General features: G+C 46.3%; 1 protein-coding gene across 1 annotated transcript in view; it reads right to left on the reverse strand.

The window, feature by feature from the left end:
- The window catches only part of LOC103621592 (T-complex protein 1 subunit zeta), a 19,447-nt gene that overhangs the window by 6,281 nt on the left and 7,109 nt on the right, over positions 1-6,057 (reverse strand). The gene's annotated exons all lie outside the window — the stretch shown is intronic.

Below are 6,057 nucleotides of genomic sequence, written 5' to 3' on the forward strand. Positions count from 1 at the left end.
AGTCCCGCCCCCGCCCCGCCGCTAAGGCGTGTGCGCGGCGCCCCTCCCAGAGCGGGCCGTGAGGGGAGCGCGGGGCGGGTGCGGAGGTCCCTGAACGGGCAGGGGTGATGGGTGCTTAACCCGCTCTCTCATGTCACGGACACCCCCAGCAGCTTCGCAGAACCGCGAGAATAATAATTAAACCCGGTGATTTCACATTAGACCGATAGAATTAATAGTTAAGTGGACTGGATTAATAATCAATGGTTCTTGGTTAAATTCGGGGTTGAGGTTAATCAAAACTCGTCTTCTTATAACATACAAGCTGATGTGTGGACACTGGGGCCTCCATAGCCCCCAGTGCACACCCTCTGCCTGGGGCTTTCCTGGACTAAATCCCTCCCAGGGGTTCTAAGGATGGGGATGATCCCTCCCAAGGCTGCGCAGAGGTTTCCCTGTGGAATAAAACCAGAAATATTGTCAAGGCAAGCTTGATGGGTGCTGAAACGTGTGGCCTGTCAGGGCTCACTCCTGGAGACACTGGAATATTTGTGTCTTTGGACTCTGAGACAGAGGACAAGTGAGTTTCCCTGGAGAGGAGCTTGAGAAGAAGCTCCTGCCATGGTCCCTCACATCCCTGTGGGCACTGATTGCACCAGGTTTGAATCCCAAATTGCTCCATCTGGGCTTGTACCCTCAAACACCCATTGGAGCACATGGCAACACCCGGTGTGACACAACCCTCTTCTTCTTTCAAGTATTGCATGAGGAAGGGGCCCAGCCCCAGAATAATCCTTAGGCAGTTCCCGGGGTTCTGCAGCCCAGCTGCTCCAGAGGGTGCTGACCACAGGGACAGCTGGAACTGAGGCCAGGATTTTGTCAGTATTTGGTACAGGGAAGGCAGAGACCCTTCCAGGGAAGACAAAGACTTCAGCACTCGCTCGCCAGGCATGAGGATGCCCAGAGAAGCCGAAAGTGTCCAAGGTCAGGTTGGATGGGACTTGGAGCAACCTGGGATAGTGGAAGGTGCCCCCCATGGCAGGGGGCTGGAACAAGATGATCTTTAAGTTCCTTTCCAACCCAAACCTGTGAATTTTTTGAAATCTCTCCCTGTCCATCCCGCTTTTTGTAGCAGGGAGCTCTGGATGCAGCCCTGGATTGCTTCAGCAATGCAATGAGCTGGACATGTTTCCACACCACCTCCGGGAGTAAAGTCTGAGCCTGCTGTTGGGTCCAGTTTTGCTGCACAGGAGTTTTGGGGGAGCTTGCTGGAAAAAGTCAGTGTCAGGTGTCAGGGCAGCCTGGCTGGGTTTGGCTGCAGGCTGTGGCACCTGCTTTGGGTGAGGATCTCATGTTCCTGGGCAAAATGCCACGCTGCGCATGAGAAGAGGACTCCCTGTCCCTGGAAGGGACAGCTGCTGCTATCCTTGGGATTCTGGTTTTTAAACTTTTAGATGGAGTTGGTGTTTGGCCATAACAACCCAAGTTTGGAGCCCTTTTGTTTAGCTGAGCAGTGTCTTGTGAAGTATTTTGATGCTGACTCCAGTGGAGTGGCTGGGCTTTCTCCTTTGTTATTGCAGTCATTAGGAATAAATACTAAACGTTGCAAAATGCAGGGAATCACACTTGGCCTTTCAATATTGGCTCTGGAACTCTGTTAAAATGTTGTCTTCACTTTGTTGGGATGCTGAAACCATAACAAAACAAAACACCCAACCTGGGCCCAGAGGTTGCAGTGCAAATATCTGAGAGGCAATGTCCAGTTAAAACATCTGGATCCCCAGCTCTGCCCTGGATTCTGTAACTCCCAGCTCACAAACAAATATTTGGTTGCTCTTGATTCTCTGATTTGTTGTTTTTTTGCCTGTTCCTCTCAGGGTTGTTCTCAGTAGAGGGCAGCCTTGTCAAACCCATACCAGCAGGCTTGTTATATTTTATGTTTTCCTTGATGATGCCTATGGAAAGGCAGGAATTATCCATCCTCAAACACCTGTGTTGTGTGGGGCTGGCAGCGATGTGGTTCAGGTTTGGGTTTGTGAGGGGAATTATTGCTGCAGGAAAATACAGGGGAAATTTAGTCTGAATTTTAGATTTTTTTTTTTAGGAGGGAAACAAAAAAATAAGGGAAAAGCTGTTTTCAAAGACATCCTAATCCCCCATGCAGGTGGTCTCTGCTTTTTTTTTTTTTTTTGTACAAATGGAGAGGTTCTGTAGTGATGTACAAGAGCTGGGCGCTGCGTTTGCATCAACAAGTTTGTATTTTCACTGCTGAGCATCCTCCTACAGCTCCCAGGCAGAGCTCTCTGTGTTTCTTTGCTGGCTCACATTCCTCAGGATAGTTATTTTGTGCTGTAGGAACATTTCTCACGAGCATCTTCCCATTAAATTCCCGTTTTGCAGCATTTTTCAGCCATCAAGACAAGCTTTTCTTCCTTTTTCAGTCTTAGCTGTTGAATTGTTCTGTGTATTTGTTTTTTATGTGTAATAAAAATAAAGGGCGAATCCTTACCAGATTTAAATTGCCCTATGAATTCAATGGATTACACCAGGTTAGAATCAAAATATTTAACTAAATTAAAGCCAACATGTCCATTAAACTAAGCCAAATAAAGGCAATATCCTTCATGAAATATTCAGCAGCAATTCTCTTAGTCAAGCCAGGCACTGCTTATCTTGGCAAAAACCCCTCTGAGATTCTCAGTAAAAGCCATTTTCTTTCATCTTTATCAAGATGGGTTTTCCTTTAACCTTATTCACAGAAATGATTTCTAAATCTGCTTTAACCAACATCCTGTCCTGCCACGATAAAGCTGACAAACAGCACCAGGCTGCTGATCCCTGGCACCAGTTTGGCAGCAGAGGGGCTTGGTCCCATCTTTTCCTGACTCAAGAAGTTACTGAGAGATGATCCTGTGAACATTTGGTCGTGTACTAAGAAATTCTGAAAAAACATAAAGGGAGGAGGGGCACAAAAGGTGATCAGTTTTAATTAATAAATGGAATTTTGAGGGGTGACACTGCCAGGATGGCAAAAGAGGTCATGCACAGAATGTGACTGGAGCATCCAGCGATGCAGAACAGACGGGCAGCAGTCACAGGACTCCTGGCACAAGTGAACAGAAGTAGCTAAATCAGCTAAATCAGGTTTTCTTGACCTTGAACCAAACAACTTCTGGGCTGGCACTCTTCCATTTTCTAACCCACAGCAGTGTGCGAGGGAAGCTCTTCCGTGGGATGCCAAAACACAAGCACGGGCAGGTTTGGCAATTTTTCCATAGCTTTTGACAACACTGCTTTTGGGGAAACAACACAGAGCCTTTTCCCACGCCGTTTTCCCTTTGCTTCCGAGCTTTTGCCGGCTTTGGATGTGATTTGCCTGTGTAACTTTGCTCAGGGATGCATTAACAGCTTGAGCCAACAGGCGATATTGCAATCTCAACTCACAGACCCTCCCTTCTCTCTCGAAAACAGCGTCCCTTCCTCGCCTCTGATTTCTGAGAGGACAAACTCCCGACTGCTGCCTGCCGGAGCTTTCCCCGGGCTCATCCCCGTGCTCGGCCCCGCGCTCCCCGTGCCCACGGCGGGGTGTCTGCTGCCTTCCCTGGCAGCGAACAGCTGCCCTGCTCTGCTCCATGTGTCCAACCACCTCAAACAAACCCCCCGGGCTGGCTTACTCAGCGCTTTATCAGGGGCTGAGCGGCAAAATGCGGCTCTCGTCCAGCGCAGCCCGTGTGTGGGGTTTGTGTGACTGAAGGGCTCAGCTGATCCCTCCCTGTCTGGCGCAGCCAAGAGGTTCCCAGCGGCAGCAGCAGCCACGGCCAGTTCAGTTCTGTAAGTCACCGGGATCGTGCTTTTCTCGCAGGTCGGAAGGGGTTGGCGTTCGGCTCGCAGATCCATAACACCGTGGGTTTTTTCCAGCACAGAAAATAAGGAGGATCTTGTGCCTGTGCTGCCCGGCACCAGTGTGGTACCTGTTTTATAACAGCAACGTGAATGAATGATGCAATCGGGCACGGGGGGAGCAGCAGCATTTTGGCAGGACAGGCGAGAGGGGATTGGAGAGTTGGGAGGTGGATGTCAACATCCAACAGGTTCCTTCTGCTCCTTTTCACCTGCTTTTCACGAGGTGCTTAAATGAGTTCACTGTGAGGCACTGCTGTGCAGATAATCGTGTGGAGCTGCAAGCAGTTCATCTCTTGACTTGCAGACAGCTTTGTGCCTCTGCCTTTACAAACTGGACAGAAGGCTAAAGAAAAACCAGAAATGAAATAGAAAACCCAGGAGGTTGACGAAAAACCTAAAAAAAGGAAGAAAAGCCAGGAGATTAAGGACTGAATCTTCCTATTCTCACCCTGCAAACCACAAAAAGCTATGGGTGGATGGGTTGAACTTCTAAAACTTATATAAAACACAAACACAATTTGCTTAAATATAATTAATCTGCTTAAATGTATCAGCTTTCCTCTAAAGCTTTCAAAATATTGCTAATTCTGAGGATGAAAGCTCAGCACAGAAAAGCTGTGGCACTGTATTATTCCCATTTCACAGACACAGGGCTAGAAACAATGAGGATTAAGTGGTTTGTTTAAACTCATACCATGGAAACACTCCTGGGAATGTTCTTAGAAGCTGTAGGAGGAAAAGGTCCTGAAAAAAGTTTCAAGAACTATTTTCTCCAAATCCTTTGCTCTGAGCAGCAGTTTCCCTTCAAGGCAACAGAAACAGTTTAATGTGGTTGAACTTCTGTTAGTGTTCAATACAATGTTAAATGGGGAAGTGAATGAGAAATTGTTTGCAAACAAGGATATTCCTGAGTGCTGGGTAATACTTCATTAAGATGCACTTAATCTTCATTTTTAACAGCAATTAATGTGAACATCATGCAAAGTAGCAGCGTGGCAGCACTTCTGAAAGCTGAAATATGACAACCAGGGAGGTCTAGTCACAATGAGGGGTTTGAGATCTCATCAAAACCTTGCAGCCCCAGAACACCTGCAGTTCTGAGCACCACTTACTGCTTCCATTTGCATTACATGTGGCTACAGAGGATGGTTCAGTTTTTCTGTGAGGCAAGTGCCCTTCTTTGAAGGGACAGCAGAGAGGGTTTCAGTTGTTTTCCTTTCCCATGTGCTCTTACATAATTCCCGTGTTTGCTGCTGTGACTCCACCCTGTCTATTATGAAAGAGAATTATTTCTTGTGAAAATATCGTCTTTTTTTTTTTTTTCCAGAACAGCCTAATGAAATACTTCATAGTCTGGAGGCAAGGAGATCTCATGGGAATTCCACTTTTCCCTTGTGATTTCCTTTTTTCTCCATCTTTATCTCAAGTTTCACCCTACCTCTCTCTGTCACTCTTTATCTTCTTCAGCCACTTCCTTGCCCATTGTTCTTCTCTTCCCCATATTCTTCTTTCCAGCTTTTCCCCATGATATTTTATTATCAGACCTGTTGAAATGTTTGCTGCTTGGATGCTTTTCCAGCATGCAAATAACAGGGTAGGAATTGATTACCTACCTGAAATTCGGTGGCAGCAAGATCAGAGATTCCCTATCAGTGTTTTTCCTATGGAGACAGAACCCATTATTTGTGGGAATTTCTTTTTTCTTCCCATCTCATTAAATCATTTACACTTTTAAGTAATCAGATGCCCTGTATTTTGGAGTAATTAATCTCTGCCAACTGCACAGGCCTGGACCACTCTGGAATAAAAAACTGCTCTTCCCTGACTGCAGCTGAGATTTGTCCATAGAAGGGTTTTACACAAATTCAATTCTTTTTTGCTCTGATGAGCTATTGATGATTTCTGCAATTCTTCCCTTCCAACCTGTCATTTTTAGACAACATAAGCCACAATCTGACGCTATTTTCAAAGAGTTATTGTGCAGAATAAGGAGAGGACTGGGTTAATTCCAACTATGACTCCACAATAATTCTTCCTCTAACTTCTTTATTTGTCCATCAGAGTGCAAAGTCCCCCACAGCTTTCATGTCATCATTGTTAGGACCATCCAGCAGGAAAGGAGCATGGGAAGTGTGGATATCAGAGAGAAGGAAATGTTAACATTTCATCATTCCT

Source organism: Corvus brachyrhynchos, unplaced genomic scaffold, assembly GCF_000691975.1.
Source record: "Corvus brachyrhynchos isolate BGI_N302 unplaced genomic scaffold, ASM69197v1 scaffold99, whole genome shotgun sequence".
Taxonomy (NCBI): domain Eukaryota; kingdom Metazoa; phylum Chordata; class Aves; order Passeriformes; family Corvidae; genus Corvus; species Corvus brachyrhynchos.